Source organism: Manis javanica, chromosome 11 (assembly GCF_040802235.1).
Source record: "Manis javanica isolate MJ-LG chromosome 11, MJ_LKY, whole genome shotgun sequence".
Classification (NCBI taxonomy): domain Eukaryota; kingdom Metazoa; phylum Chordata; class Mammalia; order Pholidota; family Manidae; genus Manis; species Manis javanica.
Genome location: NC_133166.1, coordinates 44,154,741 through 44,180,423, shown reverse-complemented (window position 1 = coordinate 44,180,423; position 25,683 = coordinate 44,154,741).

The following is a 25,683-nucleotide window of genomic DNA, read 5'->3' as shown; positions in this document are numbered from 1 at the left end:
CAAGTTCAACCCATCTGATATTTGCAGAAATGGGATTGACTTATCATGTCAATACCACATCTCTTTGCTTCATACTGTTTCTTCTTAAGTTCTGGAACTACAAGATTCATCACTGAGTCTGTCTATGATGCGAAAAATGCAGTGATTCTTTTAAAAAACTAACTTACACATATAATATAACTACAACACTAAAAATGTTTGGAAATTTAACCATTCTTTAATAATTTTATAGGTTTCATCTTTTTTACACCTAAAGATTTCAGCTCCCCTTCTCTCCATCTCCTCTTCATGCCATGACCCCCGGCCCAGTATTTGCACAGGCAGGCCATGGCAATATTGCAGATTTGGTTCCAGACCAACCCAATAAAGTGAACATCACAACAATGTGACTCAAATGAATTTTTTTCCCAGTGCATATGAAAGTTATGCTTAAACTATACTGTATCCTATTAAATATGCAATAGCATTATGTCCAAGAAAACAATGCACATACCTTGACTAGAAAATATTTTATTACTGAACAGTGATAACCATCATCTGAGTTTTCAACAAATAATAATCACTGATCACAGATCACCATAGCAAATATAACAAGGAAAATGTTTGAAATATTATGAGAACTACCAAAGTGACAGAGACATGAAGGAAGCAAATACTTCTAGAAGAATGGCTCCAACAGACTTGCTCAACAGTTTCCCAAAACCTTCAGTTTGCAAAAATGCAGTATCTGTGACATTCCATGAAGTGAAGCACAATAAAATGAGATACATGTGAACAATTTAAAGCTCAAAAAGTAGCCTATTTAAATATTAAAACTGAATAGAATGTTTATGGCCTTGTGATTATTCATAATGCATATCATTTTTGCAACAATATACAATAAATGTGAGCTGCTTAAAGATTTCTCACACTATGGATCCCCTATGTTCCCTTGTTCTGGCAACTTCTGTTCAAATCAACTTCAACAGATAACAGAGTAATTTATGGTGATCCCTATAACCTAGATTCAGGAAAATGACAAAATTCTTTAATGGCCCTCAAATTTATGTTTTTAGGAAAGTTTTCTAATATGTGTGCCCACTGTTATCCTGTGAAATTGTATTTTCATAACAAAGGCTCTCTAGACCATAAGTTCTCACAAAGATCATTTGCTTTTCTCACATCGTAGGTCACGGAGATGCATATGGCCCCAAGTAACTGACAAGATTTGAATGTAAATTTCATACAGTTCTTTTGTTCATAATAGGAAAAACACAGTATTTATGATTTACCTGAGACTATTACTAAAGATCTAATTTCATAATATTCCTTGCATTTTAAGTTTCACATTAATTTAAAACTTAGAACTCTTATCAATAATGATCCCTGTTTACCTAAATCACAAACGTGTTTATAGAAAAGAAGTTACCTTACATTTGGAAATGATGGAATGAGCTTAACAATTGTTCACTGGAATAGAATGAATTGACCTCTAACTTGGGCCTATGAAACCCTGCAAGAATTTTAATTAGTTGGTTTTGCTACTCTGACAATTGAACAAACATATTCACATGAAGATAGTCTATGACATAAAAATATGTGCATAAACTGTCTCTGCTACTTAGAAATTTGTTGTTAATATATTCAGAAAAGCAGTTTATTGGATAATTTTCAGCTGCCTTCCATGTAAGCAGAAAACCTTAAAGTGATACTTGAAACCTGGACTGGATATCCTCCTTTGCTCCTTCAGATAAACATCCTACCTTTTTCTGTTCTACTTGGTGCAGAAAGCAGACTACATTAATCATTCATAGGCTTTTGACTTTTGCTTGATTTAGCCAATGGAGAGGAAAAACAATAAGACAGCACGAAAGTAATGAGGTCAGGGTATTTATCCTCACAGCTTCCTCCCCTGTAGAGTTTTCCCAGAAAGCTGCATTTCTGTGGTAAAAGACCACAGTCTCTCTGCACACATATCTGAAACCCCATGCAGGTAACATCTTCCTCCCTTACCCCTAAGGATCATAGTGTTGCCCTGCTTACTGGCCCTTGTGATTTATCTCTTCCTTCTCAAACCTTTCAAAATAGTCTCCTTAACATAAACTCTCTGTAAATTACCTAATATTGGTATCCCATCTACTTTTGACCATATCTGTAACCGATACAACCCATTTCCATATTTTTGTTGCTTGTTGAAATCCAAACAGTGTTTCTCCTTTTTGCCCTTTTCCTGACACTGTTGTACTTTCTGTATATCTTATCTTGATATATTAGCAATATACAGATGAAAATATGAATTTTAGGAATCATCCTAGATTCCTTCCTCTCTCTGGTCTCTTAAAACAGCATCTAACTGTTGGTGGTTTATTGAATATGCTTTTGCAAATGTGACTCCTTACCTTGAAATGTCTTTCCCTTTTGTCTTTTGGAAAATTCCTATTTTTCCTCCAAATCCAAGATCAGAAAAAAATCTCATACATTAAGCTATCCTGAATGTATTCTCCCAACCCACATTCAGATAGTGATTCCTTCTTACTTTAGCTCTGTGGTTTCCTTCTTATTTCACTTTGGTCACATTTTGCCGAATTTTGTTTATTTACATACTAGATTAACTAAATTAGTAACATACCACCTTGAGGGCAGAAAAATGTCTTACTTATTTTTCCATCCCAAAAGATTAGCACAGGACTTGATACAGAGTAAGTGCCCAATAATATTTTCTTAATCAGGTCACTGTAAATCAATATCTAGTTTGTTATTTTCTTGCCACATGGGGAGCCATCGGGATATATAGACAGAGTTCTCGTACTGTTTTCTCATGGTGGGTGGTGGAGAGAGAAGGGCAATTATCAGAAAGTCAAATGGAGTAAGAAATTCTGGGATCAAAAATTCTGCAATACTCTCCAAAAGGACAAAACCCAAGCCCTATGAATGGCATACTGCCAGTCCTGCAAATAGGGTCCTGTCATCATTCTGAGCCTTTGTGACCTAAATGGAAAACCACGACACTCTAATACATAGGCATCTTTCTGAGAAGGGGCCTGCTATTGCACAGACAATAACTTGGTAGACATTTTATTGGGCCCTCTCTCTCATATCACTTTCCCAAAATATTGTAAGTTAAGGAAATGTGTATTTTGATACTAGCATCATTTATTTTGGTAAGAAGTCTTTGGTTCCATGTGCTAGCAGGCTTTATGTTCATAAAGAACGTAAAACATTTTACAGATAGATTTTCTTGCCCTTATAAGACTCCAAACATCATAAATATTTCCAGTTTTAATCACTATTCAATTTGTTCCAATTAAAGTCAATATATTGTCTGTGATCCATTGGCCCTTTAGAGCTATAGGTTTAAATGTCCAAAAGTATCTCATGCAATCAGGACATCATTCATCTATGACCTCTTTTTCTCCCAATTGACAATTAGGACTGGACGTTTCAGTGCTGGCTTTAACAACATTTACTTTTTCATTTTGCATTCAATAATGTAAACTGAAAGTGACAAGACTCCCTACCCTAGAGTTTTGACCTGGTCATTGGTACTTTGGAATCAATAAACAATTCCTTCCAACATATAAACATATTTTTAATTAAGTACTGTAGTATTAGAAACTAACTTTGTTTTCTATAGGATATATTTCAGAGTGCTAGATGATTGAAAATAAATATTTTTTTACTACTTGTCATTTTTTTCACACTAAAAGCTAATATAATGAAACACTCCCCTATTCCATACTGGTTAAATCACTTCAGATTGAGGATGCTTATTGAATGTTTATTTTGGCATGAAGGATTGCACTTAACTTCTGGATTCTGTATTTTCCACTGCACCACAACTTTATGTTCTAAGTGCAAAAATATCTTGATGGATTTTTCAAGAAAAATATCTGCTAACTCTGTATTCTCTTGTTTGGAAAACTATATAGATTTGGCTCTAAATATCTACATTTATACTCTGCTTCCCCATGCCATATCTTACTTGTTACCTTAATTTTCTATTAAAAAAATGTAGTTTGGGAAAAAATTTTGGTAAACATGCAGAATCTTTTTTTTTTAGTAATGACTATTGATCTTCAAAGCACAGCTATTTCTTCTTTTCCCCAGGAAACCAACTAAAAATATCAATCTAGAAACTATCTTAAATTCATCATATTAAACATATATTTAAAATTACAAAGATCATATTCAATATATATTTAAAATTACAAATAAATATATTTGTTTAGTTTATGAGAAAGGCTAGACATTAAAGACTAAAAAAGGAGTCAAGGATATAAACATTTCCAGCATTTATTTCTGATAGTCAAAAAGAATAGTGTAAAATTATGGAGACTTATTCCAAAAATGTACATGCCTGATGAATTGGAGCAACTGGCATTATTTTTTCGACTCCAGTAGTTCTTTGAATTTTGCCGTCAAGTTTACCACATGTGCACTCACACTGGGAGGTATGTCAGATTAAACCTGTGAAGGCTGTTTAGTATTACATTATCAGGAACAAAACACCCTTAGTAAATTCAAAACAATGTTTTGTTGATGAGAATTTAATGACAGAAATCAAGAAAATTAAATCTACACAGGTTTTGGCTGTCATCATCTGTGTTCACAATATCCAGATACTCACTTAGATGATATTCCTTTGGGTTGAAACTTTACAAATTGTAAACAATTACATTATAAGTTCTTTGATCTTTGTTACAAAAAATGCAGATGGTTAAATAGATTGCTGACATTTTCCTTTGCTTATCTGAACTTTTGATACTATAACTTTCATCTGACATTTTCCACCAAAGATTGAGTAGACTATGTCAAAACGGTTTAGATCATTCTGTTTTTGACTTACGAAAATTTAAGTGACTATTTTCCCTTGACACCAAATTTTAATATTTTTGATTAAAAAAATTGGTAAAGAAACCTATAAACCTGTAAAGAGAACCCAAATTTGACTATGTAGACATATTCTAAAGAAAGGATATAAACAATTAGCATTTCCAGGTAAGGTCTTGTTTTTTTCCAACCAATTATTTTCATCTAGTTCATAAGCTAAGTTTATACAGAGAAATCACATTATTAAGCATAATTTACAATTTCAGATTGTACAGTGATATTATAAAGTTTACAAGATGAAGATGTAAAAAAAAGAAAAAGAAAAATCAGTTTTTTTTTTTACAACTAAGCCTTTACTATATAATAAGCTCTATGCCTAAGGAACAAAAAAGCAGCTCTATTTTGTATGACCTCCTCATGCTATGAGGGGAAAGGAGAAGGCACACAGATAATTAGTTAGGATAATGCTAGGACTTTATAATAGAAACATATGCATAGTATTATGGAGAAACTAAGATGTGACATTCGACATTTTAGAGAAAAACATGCTGTGAATTTGCTCCAACAAAAACAATCAGTGCAAGTATTTCAGGAATACCTGTACTTGCAGACTTTAGACAAAGGAAAAGCCTGTTCTCACTGCTACAGTGTACACCCATGTAATACCCTATCTCCAACTTAAATCTATAATCACCCCCCTTGCATTGTACTTATAAAATCTTATTTTTCTTTTTCACAAGTTTTACTCCTCTGGTACGATGACACCCCTCATAAATCCAACTCTCTCTCTATTCCGACATTACAGCCATGCACAAGTCTGGGGAACAACGACAACTGGCTTCACTTTAAATCCATTATTGCAAACCTCAATTTGAGGCATTAATGCTGCTCAGTAACCATATGATATGCCCCCTACCTGTTTTCTCTCCTTTTCTTCTAGATGATTCTTTCAAATTCCCCTCTCTCTTCCCAGATCTCCAATGATAGCTCCTCTCCATCATTCTCAGCTGATTATCTTATTCTCTACTTAACTGATAAAAATCAAAGCATTCCGAAGATAAACTCCACCACTCTAACCTATTTGGAGTTCACTCCTTCAATTGCACAATTATCAATTTCTCTTTCCTGAGTTTTTCCCCATAGCACTAATCACCATCTACACATTATTTTAAAAAAAAAGAAAGGAAAAATGTGTTCTGTCTTTTAGTTTTTCTATTCTATTACCGAAAGCAGTTCCACATATTAGGTAGTTGAACAATTATATAGAACAAGTGAGGGAGTTAGTGGTGGTGGTCTGTGGTCTAAGAATTCTCAAGGGCTTGGTGAGGATGCTGGGGGCCAAGGGAGGGAGCTGAGCAGAAGGTACTCTGGCCTTCACACCCACTTCGAGTAGAACAGCTCTGACTATATTGGCATTACACTCAACTTTCAGGCATTGGGCTTGGGTGCCACTCCCTACAGAACATAACTTATACTGTTCCTCAATCTACATCAAGGAGAATCTTTCCAGAGGACATCAACAAAACATGTAGAAACTTGTCCCCTGATTTGGAAATTCTCAAGATAGAGCAGAAAACTGCATTTTAAGGAATGCTGCTTCCATTTGTTCCAGGTCTAAATTTTGAGAAATATATCTTCAAGAATGTCAGATAGCATTTTTAACTTGTTTCCAACTCCAGTATTGCAAATATTTATTTACAGCTACTGGCATTCCAGCATCCTAAAGGCAATGGTGAGCCAGCATTATTACCCTTATTGTTAATTCATCTTTTCCTTTTCAAAGACATGCACCTGTACTCAGAGTTTAGAATCTTGTCGACATTTGGAGTAAAGGATGAATCTTAGGAAATTACAAAAAGAAAATAGTTGATTAACCACCAAAGCAAATGCTTCCAGGTAATGAAACTTACTACAATTCCTCACTTAGGATGTTTTCACTGTATGTACATATTTTTAAGTTCTTTTCAAAAACATTTTGCTAGCCTTCATTTATAGGGACTCATAGAAAAACTGGAATGTTTGAAAAGCTGAAAGAGTCTTAACCTCCTGATTCAGGAAAGCATCCATGCCTCAATTTTAATTAGCATTAAATAAACCTACAATATTATATATCCCTGGGATATCATAAATCTGTACTCCAACTAACATTTCTCATTTTTTGCTGGCCATTCTCATATATTTGGTTTTTAAAATGAAGTTTCCTGGGATTCAATTTTGAGAATCTTGGTTTTAACCTATGCTAACCCCATTTGTACATTATATAGTCTCATATTTTTTAAAGGCAGCTACATTTAATATTTATCAACATGTCATCTATTAACTCTAGACCCATATATCCAAATGATTACTGATTACCTCAAGCTCATTGTCTAATAGTCTTCTCAACTTAATGTATCTGACATTGAACTCATCTTCCCTTAAACATGTTTTACATTCAGCCTTATCATTTCTGTAACAGTTTCTTCAATTAATGCTTAAAATTATTTTCACTTTTCTCTCTTAGCTGCCACATCCAATCCATCAAAAAATTTTATCTTCGTGTTGTCCAAGTGTATCAATAATATGACAACTGAGCATTCCTCTCCTCCACTACTCACTGTGCTGAAGCTACTCTGGCCTTTATCTGCATTACTGCCGTGGCCTCCTGACTGTCCTCATGGCTTCTCCATTATCCCATTTGGTTCACTGATGACAGTGTAGCTGAGAGCAGCTCGAATGATAAATCAGAATCATGCCAGTCCTTCACTCACAGCACATCAGTGTGTTCCCTTGTCACTCAAAATAAAATCCAAAGTCTTAAGGACTTACAAAATCTGGCTCCAAGTAATACCAGACCTCTTCTACTATTTTTCCTCATGCTCATGCATTTTGAATAACACAGGCTCCCCTGCTGTCCCTCAAGTATAACAGAGATTCTTCAAGTCAACTGCCTTAAAATTTCCTCCCCTGGCGTCTCCTTCCCTGAACAGTGACTGGTGTTGCTCCCGTATTTCCTTCATGTTTTACTCAAACATCACTTATCATGTAAGCCATTACTGAGTACTCTATCAAAATTCCATCTCCTCTCCCCAAAACTCTATCACAATTCCCTGATTTATTATTCTCCACCACACACATCTCTACTGAACATACTTCGTTTTATATGCAATTGGCTTACTTTTATTTTTTTCACTTCTCTAAAATCTTGCATTGTCATCATCTGAGACCCAGTAAATAAAACAGAATCACAAGCCACACCCGGACTTACAAAACTAGCATCTGCATTTGAACAGGATCCTAGTTGATTCATATGCCCATTAAAATGTGAAAAGTACTGCTCTAGAAACATCATCAAAGATCAGATATCAATTATTTATGTTTCTTTGACAGCCTGGCATATAGAAAGTGCTCAATAAATGCTCATTCAATGAATGCGTAAATTAATTCCAATTTTAATAACATCCAGTTATTGAATCTCATGCTCACCTCTAACCAGAAAGATGTACTGTGAGCATAGGAAATGATGGTCCCAAGGGATCTAAGTGTATAAGGAGAATTAACGGATCTTGAGTCCTGCTGATTTTGACGTAGGATGTATTCTCAGGTGGTAGCTTGAAAGCAAAATTCTGAAGCGCAGCTTTTAAAATCAGTGTCATACCTTTTCACAGCCACTCCTATATTATTTCTCTGTGAAGCATTTGAAATTGTAGAACATATAAGCACTTGAGCTGAGAAAGTTATTAAAATATATAAAAGAAATAAAAAAATTTACATTGAAATCTCTGAGCTCAAAAGCAGCTGACCTGCAGAAGGCAAATTTTGATTTGAGCCCTGAGAGGCATTTATTACTTTACATGCTCAAAGCTGTAACTAATTACCTGATAAATAACCAAGTATGAACACAGAAACAATAATTGTCCTTGTTCAAAATTAGAGTAGTTAAAACTGATTAAATTGAAATGAAGAAATGTATCCATGGGTTTGTTTTTCTAATGTACAAAGTCTCCATTTTCATTTTTTAATTAGTGAGATTTTCATTTTTTATAAAATATATGATATACACCAATTCTGCTAACTTGGGCATGTTGATGATTCAATGCAATTTTTTCTGAAGACTTTGCAAGCTCTAATGTGGATCAGAATAGATACTCTAATGATTGCTGTCTCTTAGTACTGTGAGGAAGTAGCCCTGCCTTCTAGGATAGGCCACCATTTGGGCTGGAAGGTAAACAGTCATAGTTGGTACTATTAACCTGTTTTTATCACTAAAATTTTTAAAAGACTTTACTACTATTCATAAGAAATGGTATTTTTCAAAATTAGAGGCTTATTCACAGTCATGAAATTTTAAGTAATTTGGGGGAAAATAAAAGAAGGGTACATGCCTAATACCCAAAGGTTTCAATGTCTTATGTGAAACATTTATACTTGCATTTTGCTTGGTACTTTTGTCACTTCAAAAAACATTATTATTTGAAAAAGAATAAAACAATAAAAAACACAACCCCTGTAGGCTATCACAAAGTTCAAGAAAATAAGAAGGTAAGTTGAATGCACAAAGATAGACTATTCTATTTTTTTAAGTAACAGATGAGAGAGAATCACTCATCAGTTATGATGAAAGAGAACTCCATGTCTTGAACAGTTGGTGAAAATGGCCACCTCCCTGGACTAGGTCAATGTGCTACAAATTGCTGGCATAGTATGTAATACATGTTTTGCAATTTTTGGAGAAATTTCTAACCAACTGGGGCCTCAGTTGCCTTTTATCTAAAATAAAGGATATATTTGTGTCAGGTCCACCCTAGGTGGAATTTGCATTTTTGTAAGATCTCCATTTGAAAAGCCCTGCTGATTTACTATATGGCTTCCTGAATAGCAATTATTACCAACCACTGCTTATGGTAACTTTTTGTTTTGCATTGCTAAACTTAGCCCATTGAGCTAGATGACTTCTACAGCTTTTAATCTGATCCCAAAGTCTATCCTTTGGATTCCGTCACTTTAGGACTTACATAAGCAAGGTGGCAATTTATACTTCAAACTTAAGCTGATTTTATTACAGAGGAGAAAGGAGGTGTAACTTCTAAGCTTCTTATACCTTCAAAATTTCTATACACATCTAAATACTTCTCTCAGGGTGAAATCTGGAATTTTGGTTCTCAAATGGCTTGGCTTTAAAATTACTTTTGCATTTCTTATTCATTTTTTCTTCTTAGAAAACAATGTAAAGAAGGATGTGTTTCAATAAATCCATTTCTCCAGTGAGAGTGGTGGTAAAAACATTCAGCTTTTGGGCATAGCATGGAAGATTTCTCATGTCTAGTGACCCATGTGAGCTGCCGCATCTCTGCCTGATTGCCTGAAGAGGGTCTTTGCTGCAATACCTACATGGTACAGTTTGAGAAATTTCTATGACTGCATACCTCAAAACCTCAATCTTGATCTCTCAGAAATATGGTAAGCTATGTGATATCTTCTAGTAAAGTCCTTGTGTGCTTAAATTAGTCAGCATAGGACTTGTCTGCCTTTGGAAAATCTGACTGATTCTGAAATCAACATTTTTCCTCACTAGTTTCAAAGTCAGTTAATTTCCTCTTGAATGAGGTCTATAATACTTCATGTGTATTCAAAGACATATCAGAACAGTTAGACATGTAATAGATGATTAATTAAATAATTATGAGCTGATTGATATTAACATTACTTATTCTGGGCTCTATTTTTTTTAAATAATGTAAAATCTTCTTACCAAGTTATCAAGATCTCTAATTGATTTAAAAGTGTGTTGGGTAAAGTGTTTCATCCTCTAAATCCTTGTTTTTCCTTTCTTCATTATGCCTTAATATCCTCAGTTGGAAACTAAGGAGTCTAATATAATCAGAGACTGTGCAGAGCATTATCTCTGACAGTTCGTTTCCAATTTGCTGCCAGTGCAGTAGTTACCACAGCCATGGCACTTCAGTGATTTGATGAAATTTTAGTTCCCAACTGGCCTATTTGGTTTTCAAGAAAGGAAGTACAAAACATTATCCCTTTCAAATGAGTCTAAAGCTTGCTATCACTCTGCAAAACAGCTCATAAATAATGCATGTGAAAGTGCAGAGCAGTTAAACAGTTTTTAGGCTGAGATACTTGAACTTCAAGTTTCAGAGTTTGAGAACAAATGAGGGGTAATAGCAGGTTTGGTTCAATGTATCTGAAGATTCAGAAGATAAATTTCATACATGCTGCATTCTTTTGGTTGATCAGGGGGACAACTGCATGCACAGGAGAGAAAGATGACAGTTCCATGCATACGCCATATGCTATTCTAGATCCTTTCTCTATTCTTCTCTACCTTCTTCTGATTTTAGGGAGTGTGATTTTATGGAGCATATCACCTGGGACTCCTTTTGCTTGCCCTGGGTTTTAGCTAGTGAGAGGCAACAACAAGAATTAGAAGGTCAGAGAAAAGAGAGACATTTGTGTTCCTGGTTCTGTACTTTCTGAGCCATGGGTTGGCAATGGGTGAGTTTCTTTACTGGAGGCCACAGCTCCTGATGGCTGGTCCTCACCTCCTAGAGCTTTCTCTCAAGGTTCTGCTAACAGCTCCCATCACCACCACCTTCTCCCTGCAGACTTAGTGAGGGAGGTTGCTTTCCACTGCTGTTACCTCGAGGCTGCTTCAACTTCCCTCTTGATTGACACAATTTGTGCTTTTGTAAATAGTCTCTTCATTAAGCTCTACTCTATCATCTTTTCTGAATGTGTATTTTCCTGCTGGGATCTTGATTGATACAGTAATTGGTTCCAAGAATTGGCCTGAGAAAATAGATCCTAAAAGTAGGAATCTGGGATTGGGTTGATCATATATTTGATGAGCTCATGTTTATGTTCCCTAATAGATGAACCGAGTCATTGATAATCCATCACTTGTGGTGGCATCTTGATTACTTACATTTCCCCCAGGGATTGTTGGGAGTGGTGTGAATAGAGGGCAAGTTGCTGGAAAATGAAGTGTCTGTGCCCTGTATTTACTATTATGACAATGTTGATTAAAGAGAAATGTGGTCTAGGCTGTGGCTTTGAGCAAAGATAGAAAAAACATACAAAGGGAAGGATAAAAGGAAAATATTTACTGCCCAACTCAAGGCACAAGAGGAAACAGAAAGCCTCTATCACAGAAAAAAAAACAAAAACACAAAACCCTTATCTCATGTAGGTACAGAGCAGGCATCACCTGGCAGTCCACAGGCCCAAATGTAAAGGTTTTTGAGTTTCAGAAACAAATAATTAGAACTGCTAAATCTATTAAAAATACAGCATTGGTGGGAAACAAGTTGGACTCTGAGAAATGAAATGGAGCATTTGGGCAAAAACAGACAAGGCTGAGACATGTGGGTTCCAAAGCTCCCTGAACATTCTTTTTCAGAAGAGACATTTTTATTCATCCCTAATTTTATCACCAAACCCTCAATGATGGCTCAACCTAGTATAACTCAGACCAGAAATGAAACGCCTTGTCTAAGATGACCCAGACTAACAACGAAGAGTGATGGGACTTTGCCAATTTGAATTTAGTGGATATTGGGGAGCATGTATGAGAGTGAATCTAAGGGTGCTGGAGGAAGGGCAAAAAATGCAAAACCAGACCAGAACAATTTGATAAGACTGAGTTTATCAACATGGATGTACTTGCCTGAGATTTAATGTGGTGGTTCAAGCACTGGGAGTTGCCTTAGCAGTCTTTATTCATGCCTCATCACTCAGAAAGAGCTGGTTTGATGGAAATCTGGACTGGCTTTATAAAACTTTCATTATAATCCCACCTGGGATAAAACACTGTGTAAGATAGGAACTGCCCGGTGGGATACTGTATAGCCTTGAATATACATAGACACGGCACCAGCCTTTCCTATAGTTACAATGCACATGTCCAAAAGTGGAGATGAGAGTGTTCACTGTCACTAGTCACCTACTAACTCAAGGAATTTTGAGTTTGTTCTTTGAAGCTTGAGCTTAGTAGGTTTGGAAGGCCTACCCCTCTGAGCAGGAATACTTCCACTGGAAAAGTCATTGTCGTACCACATATATAATGCAAGTCCAAGTTACAGGAAAAGCAGTCCTTCTCCTGGTCTGAGTGATTGGCCCTGACTACAAAACAGAAAGCAGAAAGCAGCGAGATGACCAGGACTGTAGAAATCGTTAGGTTTAGTGGGTACTTCTCAGGCATTACTGCCTCGCCTCTATGGTTTCCTACTATCTACAACTCCAGTGAGTGCAAGGTTTCTTATTTCCTCAACAAATTAAAACAAATGAGAACTTTGGTTCTTAATTTCTGTATGCTATCATATTACAAATGATTAAATAAAAACTAAATCTATCAAAATAAGTAAAACCTATGAACTATGCGAAATAAAATTTCTAAAATAGAACATGTTAGCCCAACCAAAATAAAAAATAAAACATCTTTTCTTTTGTATCTTATTTCATGGTAATATCATCTGCTGAGTTAGTCGATTGATTCCTTTCTTTCCCTCTCTTCCTCCATTCACTTCACCTGCAGTACTTGTTTCTCACTTGAATATATATTCGAAGTCCAAGCGTCTCATCACCTTTAGCTTTGCCAGGCTTTACTATTAACTGCCACTTAAGTCTATTCTTCACACTGGATCAAGAGCAATACTTTAACAGTTAAACCCACCTCACATCAACACCCTGATTACACCATGTGAAGTGCCTGCAAGGCCAGGGGTGATGGACTGCTGCCTCTTTCTGTGACTTTATAACCTATCATTCTTCCTAGAACATCTCAAGCTCATTTCCAACACAGTCTTGACCTAAAAAACCAGTATCACACCTTTGCATAACTTTGCTCCTTAACTCCTTCAAGTAATGCTCAAATTTCACCTGTGAAACTTATGACCTAGCTACCTGCATGCACTTTTTTACCCAGTCCATTCTGTTTTGCTGCTTTATTTATTTCCGTTATCACTCTCTGAAATGTAATAGTTATTTGTATGTTGTCTTCTTCATCTCCCACCTTGCTCACCAAAATATAAACTCTAAATTCAAGAAATTTGTCTTGTTCACTTCTGTATCTTCAGCAGTTAGGATGGTGCCTGGAAATTCTGGACATTGAGTGTTGTTATCACGGATAATCTATTGTCTTTTCTTGGCTTGACAGGCATTAGAAACTTTCAGGCTTTTCTTCATTTTATGTTATGTTTGTCAAGGTATTAAATCTTCTCTGAATCTATTTTATCCTCTGTAAATATGGGAAAAGTTATCTTCCTTTTATATCTATGTTGATACATGTGACAGAAGAAAAAACAGAAGTTTCCCTTCACGTACTTCAGCTTTCTCAATGCCCCCCACAAGTACATGCTCCTTTAATTAAACCATAACATTCACAGCTCTAGATCTAGTATCCAATTCATTTCTTCAGTAACAAGGATGATTTTCACCATGGGCACTAAACAATATTTAGGACAACTGTTAATCTTTCTAAAATTTTAAATCACCTGTAAAAAGTAGGAGTGTACGTTGTTACAAATTGTGTCATATTTTCTTCCACGTCAAGCTCAACTCTGTACTTTTATTTTTGCCTAATCTGTATTAAAGCAAATTGTTAGACAAGATTTTATTTCTCACAGGAATAGTTAATATTCTATTGTTATTGAACCATTTGATGATACAAAATTACCAAGGAGAATCAAGGCTAAAATAACTGCAGATCTAATCACCTGCTGCAACTAATTATTACCTTGTCTCAGGTACTATCATAGTGATTGCATTAATAAAGAGCACTGATGAGGAAATGTGAAGTTAGCCCTGTTGTATAATACATGCAATTTGTAATCAGTAAAAAAATGAAATTATTTGTTATAGTTAAGAAAGGCGCTAGACCCAGTATGAAGAGCCAGGACTTTTTATAGTTTATAATTCTAAGCTTGAATCCTGGTAGCCTTATTTACTAACCATTATAATGGTTAGGGGGATAATGACGATTATCTGCGATTATATTGCAAGAAGAGCCTAGCACAAGTTTTAGTACAATAAACGGTTGCCATTATTTTTTATTATTGAAGCTGAATATAGTAAAGCATATGACTTTTAAAAACTGAAAGGCTATTTCTTAAATTATTTGGCATTTGTGATTATTACTAAACCTAGACTCTGAGCAAAACTATGTTGGTTGTAATATCAGCATTTGAAATTTACTCTTTTTTAGTTTTTTACTAGAAATGCTTCATGGTGATCTTATTATCAGGAAAAAAATAAACACATGGAAAGATACAGATAAACATAGATTTTTCTTGATGATATAAATACTTGGCTTTGGAGTACTTGCTTTTAAGATAGGCTTCTGAGTCCCTTGATTTAAAATTCAACATAGTAGATATGGTCCTAAAGAAAATCAGGGAATTTACTGTGATAGTTAATTTCATGTATCAACCTGACTGGATGATGAAGTGTCCAGATATTTGGCCAGATATTATTCTGAGGATGTTGTAAATGAGATTAACATTCCCATGTGTAGACTGAGTGAAACAGATTGCCCTTCCTAATGTGGGTGGGCCTCCCCAATCAATTAAGGGCCTGAATAGAACATAAAGGCTGACCTTAACCCCAGTGAGAGAGGAGTTTTCCTTCCTGATAATCTTCAAATTAGGACATCAGTTTTTTTCCTGCCTTTAGTGTTGATCTGAAACATTGGCTCTCCTGATTCCTAAGATTTTAAACTCAGATTGGAATTAAACCATTGGCTATTCTGAGATAACCAAGACTTTGCCAATTCACCCTGCAGATTCTTAGGACTTGCTAGCCTCTAATTATTTATAATAAATCTCTATAGATGCATGCATACACACCACATTCACTAAATGATGATTGTTTACTTACATACTTTGAATATTGAAATAATTGAAACTTGGGCTTTCAAAGAACTGGGACCATCACTATTGATATGCAGTTCATAATTACTGCAACCAACCTGCTTAAAGGCCACTTATCCATGTCTGGTACTCAACCTGACATACATTAATCTCATTCAATTTCCATGATAAGATTAGAAGACTATAACTACCTTCATGGTAAAGATGAAGAAGCTGTACAATACTTGTTTTAGGATACTATGTGAATAAAAAGATCCTTATCAAGGCTGCCTTATTTCAGAAAAAAAAAACCTTTTTCTTAGGCTAAGCATCTCTTCACCATCTCTAGATTCTTAATGGTAATTTAGATATAGACACTACTTATTAGTCCATCTGTCTTTGAAATGAGAGCCTTATCAATGCTTGGATACCCCTGTGGACTTCTGAGAATACAGGTATTTCTCTCTTGACTGCATAGATCTAAGCACTGAACTGGATATTAGTCAACTTCAGAAATATAAGTATTAATCTGGCTGTGTATCACTATTCTTTACCTTCAATTTCTGCCATATATTAAATGATATTATTTGCCATGAAAATTTCTTCATTTAATGCCTATTTTCTAAGCTACCAGTATTTTGTCATGTGTTCTTATTTTACATTAAATACATCAAAATTGAATGTCACTTTTAGCATTCTTGCTTTCAATTGAGCAAAGAGAGTTAAATCATGATTCTCCATGATATCCTTAATTATTCCTGAGCAAGTCAGCATAAGAAACCACTGTTGGGGCTTCCTGATAAAAAAGGTAAGAGTATTATCCTCGAATTAAGCATAATAGCTTTTATATCTGGAAGGCTTAACAGTAGTTTCTCATGATGTTGGATACAAATCAGTGCCTGCCATTTTTGAACCATTTCCTTTATTTTTATTTCTAACTTATTTATATAGAAAAAAGCCTTTTCTGAGATGCTTTATTGCCATAGGATATGTTTATTAAGATGAAGAGGAATAATAACCCATGTTACTTACATGCTACTTATAATTTTCAAAGCAGTTTTATCAGAGTATCTCATATGATTCTTGCATGCTATGGATAGATGCAGCAAACATTTATTAGGAAATAATATGCCTGTCCTTAAGGATTTCCAATTAGTAGGGAAGACAGAGAGGTTAAAAAGTAATTGAAATATAGTGTGATGAATGCTGGTAACACTGAGAACATCAGAAGCTACATACAAGTGGCTTACTCAGCTAGGAGTAGGAAAAACATTGGATTCTTTGAAGGGATTATATTTGGATTGAAACTTGAAATAATAGTAGTTTTAATTAAGGGAAATTGCAGGGGAAACATCTGAGGCAGGGAAAGAAGCATGGTAAAGGCATGTGAGAAGGCATGCAAGAGACAAGGATAGTTAAGATTACCAACTTGGGGCCAGAAGATACAGTTGCTAAAACCTATGTTGGCTTCTTGAGGTTGTACAACCTGGCTCAAATTATTTATATTGTGTCTCATTATAAAACGGAGACAGTAGTAGGACATATTCCCTAGTGTTGTTACGTAAGTACTTAGTAAGTCAATACATGGAAAACACATAAAACGAACTGGCACATGAGCAGGCACTGAGTACAGGATGTTAATATGTCTGGAGTAAGAGGTGGTTACAGTAGTGGAGAAACATGAAACTCAGCAGGGCAGATTTTGTCTCAATTTTACACATAAAAAAACTGGGGCAAATAAAAGTGATTTCTAATATTAAGCAATCATTTCTCTTTTTGATACACATTATTGCTTTCAGACCCATTGCAGGTTACTATTTTACTAAAACATAACACAATAAACTTTTGTAACATAATTTCTAAGAAACCACTAGCTAAATACCATGTGATTGCAAATAATCATGCCACATATTATAAATGTCACCTTGCTATAGCTGTTTGGCCATGAGATAAAGAGCAGTACAGCCTTTGTTTAGATCCTCTGGCCTAGCAGTTATAGGCTTCTTCAGATATATTTAAGCATTATTAAAAGTGTTACACAAGTTGTGCATACCAGATATCCTACCACTCACATATGGGATTTCCAAATATAGAGCTCCACAGGTAGGGTGCAGCTTCACGAGCAACAAGTTCCATTAAAAAATGTATGCTGCCTTACATGTACAGTTCCAAAAAGACTCAGAAATTTCCTCCTTTGTTTTAACTCTGTCACTAGTAGAATATCACCTTTACATCAGAATAGTTATTATTTTATGCTTTACCAATTTACTAATCCTTCTATCTTTCCTTGCATAATATAATTTAATTTTGTGATAAATCTCTGTTTCTCAGAATAATTAGAATAGGATTCACTACATTTAAATACTGGGATCACCCAACTTATTATATCAATATATGCCTGAAGAAGTCATTAATGTTAAATTTTCAAGACTATCATAAAATAACTAGAACCCTGTTAGCCATGCTGGAGAACTATGAACTTAGGACACAATTTAGCTCTAATTCTTGATTATCATGTAGCTTTTTGTTTTTCTAAGATAGCTCTCAACTTTTCCTTTCTGTAGTTCAAGAGCTACAAAGAAGGGTGATCAAGGCAAAAATCCATAGTAAATTAGTCTGTCAGCACAGTTGTAATGGAAGAACACAGAGCAGTTAACCCAGTTGGTATCCTCAACATACACTGTCACGTCAGCTCCATCCAGGCATCTCAGACTGTATTATAACATGCTGGAATGCTTTGGCTTCAGTCACACAGTTACAACTTCATTTGTGTTATTATTTGTGAAATTATTAATTTAATGTTCATGTTTTTCTAGATTAAATTCCATGATTTTAGGAATTATAGTAGTTAGATTTACCTACTGATCTTTAGTGTTTAGTTGGAGCTTGATTCATAATTGGGCAGTAAGCATTTGTTGGATGAATGAATGAATGAATGGAATGAGTTAGTACTCAGCCTCTGTTAAACAGGTCTTGTCCCCATTTCTTCAGAGTATGAGTACTTAGCCATTGCTTGAGTTTATTTTGCTCAGGTTCCTCTATTTCTTTCAAAGCACTTTATAAAGTCATGTATGTATACTCTGTTCTCCACATTCACTTACCTAAATTTTCCTTTCTTTAATTGATTAAATAACTGGAACACAATCTAATCTAGGATTATTATATAGATGAAATCTTCAAAAGGGCCTTGTGGGTTTTCACAGAGAAGTATGTTTTTATTCGGAAAATTTCCTGTGATAGCTATAGATGAGGGTTGCAGCTCAAAGGCTGGGCTTTGAATCATAATAACTCTTATCCACCACTGAAGATTTGTTCAATTAAGGTCAGAATCATCCGGTACTTTTGTGAGTACAAAGTGTATCCATCTCCCCATCTTTGAATGGAAACTATGAATCACTGGGCATTGTGGTAAACCCAGATGAATTTTTCATTGTTGATTAAAAATAAAGGGCAAAGGTGTTTTAACAGCACAGACAGAATGAGATTGGGAACATGAAAGCCAAGAAGACAGCACTATAATTCAAAAACACAATTGTAGCAGATAATATCGAAGTTGAAGAACAGCTCTGCAGAATAAGATTTGTTGGCTGGAGTAAGTAAGGGTCAGTGCTTCTTTCCCAGATTTTCTCTTTTGTGCTGGAAGCTGAGACATTTAGGCCTGCCAATGACATTACCAATCTTTCTGTGAATCATCTACATTCTTGAAACTAAAAATAATGTCATTCATGTTTTATATAGATTGAATACCTAAAATATATTCTACATAGACAATTTCTGTACTTGAGAATGAGAATTATATGCTAAAGTTTATCAACACAAGATACAAAGTTGCTAATTGTTCTTACTCCTAGATTAAAATCAGGTTTAATCATCCTGTGATTTAGGCTAGCTACTTATGTTAGAGAACACCTCATCTCTTTTTTCTTTGAGAAGAAATTTATGCTGGGTTTTACCACAATATGGAATTATTTTCCCCCAAATAAGGCACATATTGTTGATTCTGAACATTTGACCTGAGTTTTTTTCCCCCAAGATATGGATGGAAGTGATCCATCTTCAACTAAAAAAACAGACTTGAGTTAGGAGTTGGTAGGTTTTTCTTATCCCTCTTGTAGGTCTATCTGTACAGCCTCTCCATTTTGTTACAAATTATGGGAGCATTGTTAGCACCTCTTCTCTTTCTTCTTATCACCTCTAATCTCTGACAAGGTTTTTCTTAGTTCATTTCTTAACATCAGTTGCATTACTATTTATGGAAAAGGCACTGTATCATTCACTGACCAGACTTTTCCTTGAATGTCTAACACAACATTTCTGTCATTTTTGGATGTGATTCTACCCTGGGTATGGTGATGCAGATGGCCTGATTAAATGCTGAATCTTTCAGCCCTTGGTAGGGTTTATGTATTTGCCTGGATAGCCTAATTTGTTTTTCTCTTTATTTTTATCCAAAAAAGAACAAAGGTAAGGGAATTTTCCTTCATACTCTTTGAATTCTCCTAAGGCTTTTGCTGATGATATGATCAAGATCAGTTTGAGGGACCCATTATCTTTTAAATTAATTCTGTTCTAATTCTATTTCCCATGATTAATAGCAGTAAATACTGAAACAGAGATATTTAGAGTCAAATTTTTAAACTAATTTTACCTAATCCCTGAATGTACTGGCCAAGATTAAGAGCAAAGACTCGAAGGAGGTGAGGGACTTTTCTGTATGAGTGCTCAAGGGAAGTTTTCACAGGCACAATAAAAAGCCTGGTAGGGGATTAATGCCTCCTGTGTTCAAAGGACACCAAATAAGACAGCGCAACTGGAGGAAAACAAGACAATGATCATTGTCTAAAGCGGTGAGCAAAGTAGTCCTTTTGCTATTATAATGACTTTGGCAGTGTGTCTGTACTACGCCCTGAGCATTTAAAATCCTTACCCCTTAAGGGACCACATCCTTTAATTTTATCAGGGAGCTCAATGATGCCTCTTCATCCATTCTGCCTCAAAGATGACTCTGAAGACATATGGAAGACTCAATATGAATGCTGTTTTTAAAGGGGTGAAATTTTTATTCTGTGTGCTCCTGCGGCTAATGCATTGGGGTTACATGGCTGTACTTAAACAGAATGTTATCCTTGGTTATTAGGTATACTTTCATGAGCAAAAGAAAAAGGAAGAATGAAAACATTTTATGCTATTTGCTTAGACATGAAAGCAATGAGACCAAGCAAATGTAGACCAGAGCTCCAACTAGAGACAATTCTTTTGATTTCAAGTATAGGGCCCAGTCCACTGCAGCAAGCTAATGCCCTCTAATCTTGATCATGATGACCTGCCTACCAATTCAATGGTGTTCTGATCACTTATGAAATACTTACTTAAAAAATCTACTATTTGTTCGATACTGTTTTAGGCTACGGCACTATAAAAATTAAATCAAACTTAATCTCAAGGAACTCAAGTTTACCCACATATAAATGTATAATTATAGCCACATTGAGGCAGATGCAATTTCAATCATTTTCTTTAGTTACTATCATCTTCCTAAATTTGATGAAGAATAGAGAATTAGAAAACAAAGTTAGGTTTCTACAAGAATAAAGAAAATGTTTAGTTAGATGTTACGTTAAGAAATTAAATATTAAGCACACAAAAATCAGCAATTTTCTTTAAGATAACTTATGAGGATACCTGAGAAGCAGAGAAAAAAGATAGTTTTAGCCAACAATTTCAAAGAAATAATTATATACTGTGTTTCTACCCAACTAAAACAATTCTGAATGTCAATATACTCCAAGATTTCTTGGTTAAATTTGCTCTAATTATGCACTTAGTATGATTAAAGTGCTGATATTTTAGTCCATAGCTACTGGATAGGAAGCAGGGAGTGATAAACTTACATATTTAATGATAGATTCTCCAAGTGTCCAAAAGCACCATTTCTTCCATTAAAATTGTTAGAAGGATGGGTAAAATAGCAAGGCAAAATTACATTTAAGACAGAGAGAAAGATTTCTGTTTGGCAAAAGTATCACATTTTTCTCTTTCTATAGCCATGACTCCCTTCCCTTTGACTAGGCTAGTACTAGGAACTGGACTGGAGTGGGAGTGATCTGTCTGGTAGAGACAGGGCCTTGAAGGAACCGGGTTGCTATTTTCATGGACCCTAACCTTATTCTCCAAGGTTTCCAGAGTCTAGAAAAATACCACCGAAATTTATAGTATTAATGTTTCTACTTCAACTAGGAACTCTTATATCTAGAATTATGAGATTCAGTATTAATCCAAAAAAATTAACAACACTTCCATAAGGTTCAAACTAGTCCTGGAATTATTCATACAGGTATTCATTTACTTAACAAATATTTACTGGGTATCTACAGTATGCTCAGCACTGTGAAAGGCATCAGGAATAAATAGGTTAGCAAAATAGCAAGAACAGCAATATGTTTTTCGTGACCTCATAGACCTAAGCATATATTGAAAGAGATATAATTAACCAAAAATATACAAATATATAAATTCCTATCATGAAAATTGCTACAGAGGGAAAACACAATGTGTTACTATGTTACTTAATGGTGGGTCCACTGAAAGGTGAAGGTGAGTCAGAGCCAAATGATCGGGTGAAACATACCCAAGCAGAGGAGACATGCAAATCCTGCTGTGGGAAGAAACAAAGAATTTAAATGTCAGTGCAGACAGAGAAAGTAAAGAGTAGTAAGGATGTTTCAGGGAAGTATTGAAGGGAAACTTTCCTCCCTGCAGATATATTCATGAAAAAGAAACACCTGTTGGATAATAGTTCTGGCCTCTCTCTGTTTTTAAAAGACATGAATGGAGTAAATTCTCTAATTGTGAGGTTTGAAAGTAGGAAAGAAATGTATGTAAACCAGCTCTTTCCTGTCTATTTTGGAAGCCAACTTGCCTTCAGAAAGTACACATTTTCCTATCCTTCTCCAAGCTATAAATTTCAAAGAGTCTGTCTCTCCTGGGTAGGCCTGCCATTGTGGTTAAATCTATCTAATTTGGGGATGAATCATTTCCAAGTTCACCTGGCTAGCATATACACGTCATATATATAAGCCAACTCTAATGGTATTAGTAAAAGAGGATGTCGTAATTTCTTTCTTCCTGACTCTTGTATCTCAATTATTTCAAACTCAGGTCAGGGAAAAGGAGTATTTACCCACTCAAAACTTTATAGGGTAATAAGTAAGAATCAATTCATGTAAAACCTTGTAGAAAATAGCAAGAATCTTAGTTTTAATTCTAATGGCAAGGAAAAGCCATCAAAGGCTTCAAAACTATTGACTGACATATATATATATATATATATATATATATATGTGTGTGTGTGTGTGTGTGTGTGTGTGTGTGTATAATATGTATACATATATATGTGTGTATAGATTATGTAATAGATATGCACATATGTTAATGTTACATATATATGTGTTTAAATAGATATATAAATAAATAATATATAAATGTTTACTTTGGCTGCTCTGTAGAGAAGACACTGTGGTGCAGAGATTATATAAATTCAGGAAAGCTAGTGAGAAATATTAGAATAGGCAAGGCATATTTGTGTAGGTACATATTAATAGCTCTACTCTACATTTTGGGTAAATAAAAATACATATAAAAACAGTTATATACATAGTAGAGCTAACTATAGGACATTTCAAATCCAATGTCTAGCACAATGTCTGGAACATACAAGTTCACTATAGCTATCTGGCAAATGAAGAAATGAAGATGAAAACTCAACTGGGAAAAGATACATGTATCATAAAATCTCTAACTGGGATTATATATTTGGGAATATATTAATTTGCTTCTCTTTGTTCATATATTTCATACATAAGTGTATAAAACATTTCCCCTACTTAGCCAGAGTCACCAAAGCAATATGGTAAATAGAAATAGTCAATATTTAAGTTTTAATCTTGGAAATATATTTCCACTCTGTAGGATGCAATAGGCTTGAAAACTCAATAATACTGAGACAAATGATTCTTAATGTGATAAAGCTCCTTTTTTGTAGATTAATAGTTACTTAAATCATAGAAATTTACTAGAAGTTGTAATGTAAAGAAAACAGAGAATTAACACAGGTAAGTTTCCATCGGTGGAAGAAAGTAGAAAGTTAATGTGAGAATGAAGTAAAGCATTAACTGGGTGAAAGGCTGCCTGAGACAGGGCCCAGGATCCTGGTTACCTGGATTTCTGTTAAAGACAGAGACGGGATTATTGAGACCCAAAATAATTTATATATACATGGAAACAATCAGAGACATCCAGATACTCTACTTTCCTGCATTAGTTATCATTCATGGAAGAAAAATAATTAAAAGAGAAAAATCTAGAAATATGGTTAAGGTAACACTAACATTACAATAGCTTATACATAGCATTCAGGAGAACCTTCCTGTGATAACTGTGATGAATAATGGAGAGAGGTAGAGATGCTATGAAGATGTTTCATAGAGGTGTGGCATTGGGTGAAGACAAATAACTTTGGAATCTCAGAACTATAAGTAAAATAGAGGAATCACAGATTTAACCCAGTGAAGGCAATACTATGTCCCAAAGAGAATTGATAATTATATCTCAAGAGTTTAGAACCAGGAGAGAACAACCACGTTACAACTGGGAACCATCAAGTTCACGATGGCCAGTATCTAGACTTGACATCTTATCTTCTATCTCCATGAAGATACATAACCTCAAATGCTTTTGTCACTAACTTGAAAAATAGAAAAAGGAAAGAGAAGCCTTGAGAGAATAAAGAAAAGATCCCTGATAAGAGGTTTGGAATTTGATTTAGCTGGGATTTAATCAAAAGTATCTGGAATAACCAGTAAAATTATATTTAATATCTTAGTAATCAGGATTTATTTTTCATCACCTAGATTTTTTAAATCAGTTGTTGAATAGCAATGTGTGTCCTAGGCAAAAAAAAAAAAAAGTCAGTTTCTTTTTTCCTTGGGTTGTAGTATACAAATATTAAATACTTACACATTTATAGAAAACAGAATAATAGAATTATAATTAAGCCCACTGCACATAGACAATAAGTACCAGAGAATTTCAGAGGAAAATTGCTCTCTCTGGGTTAGCATGATCTAAGTTGTCCACAAGGAGAAGGGACTTAAACTGGGCCATGAATTTTGGGGTTTAGAGGCAAAAATTAATATTTGTATGCCACATAGACTGAGTTCATAGCCTAAGGTAGATTGTGCAAGACTAAGGCAGAAGACATTGGATAGTCTAGAAGACAAGATTGTATAGATCTTAGAATTTCAATTTGAGAATTTTAGAGTTCAGGTAATTATAAAGTAAGAACAGTGAAGTGTGTGTGCACACAAGTGTGTGTGTTGTGGGTGGAACAGAAAATAGTATTTTAATTTCACTTAAAGAGATTTTGTGATTTTCAAAGAACCATTAATTATTCCAGGTCAACAAAGATTGAAATTTATACTCTTACTCACATACTTCTTGTACTTGATACAGCTTTTAACCTCTTTTTAAATTCTTTTCATATTTGTAGAAGAGGGGTATAATGTACCTCTCCATGTGAGCATTAACCCATGTATGTCACTTTATGCAGTACATTGGCTTATAGTCAGTGTCCCAAATTAGTAGTTGCTTGTTGCAGAGGGCCTTTTCTTAGAGAACCTCATTATGTAATGTTCTTAGCATTCTTAGTCTTAGCGATCACATTCTTCTAAAGGGAAATTACTTTTTTTCTTTTAAATTAATACCTTGGGAGGATAGAGCCAAGATGGCAGCGTGCGTAGAGCAGTGGAAATCTCCTCCCAAAACCACATATATTTTTGAAAATACAACAAAGAAAACTCTTCCTAAAAGAAAGACCAGAAGACACAGGACAACAGCCAGACTACATCCACACCTGCGAGAACCCAGCGCCTCACAAAGGGGGAAAGATACAAGCCCAGGCACAGCGGGACCCAGGTGCCCCTACCCCCAGCTCCCGGCAGGAGGAGAGGAATTGGAGCAGGAAGGGAGAGGGAGCCAA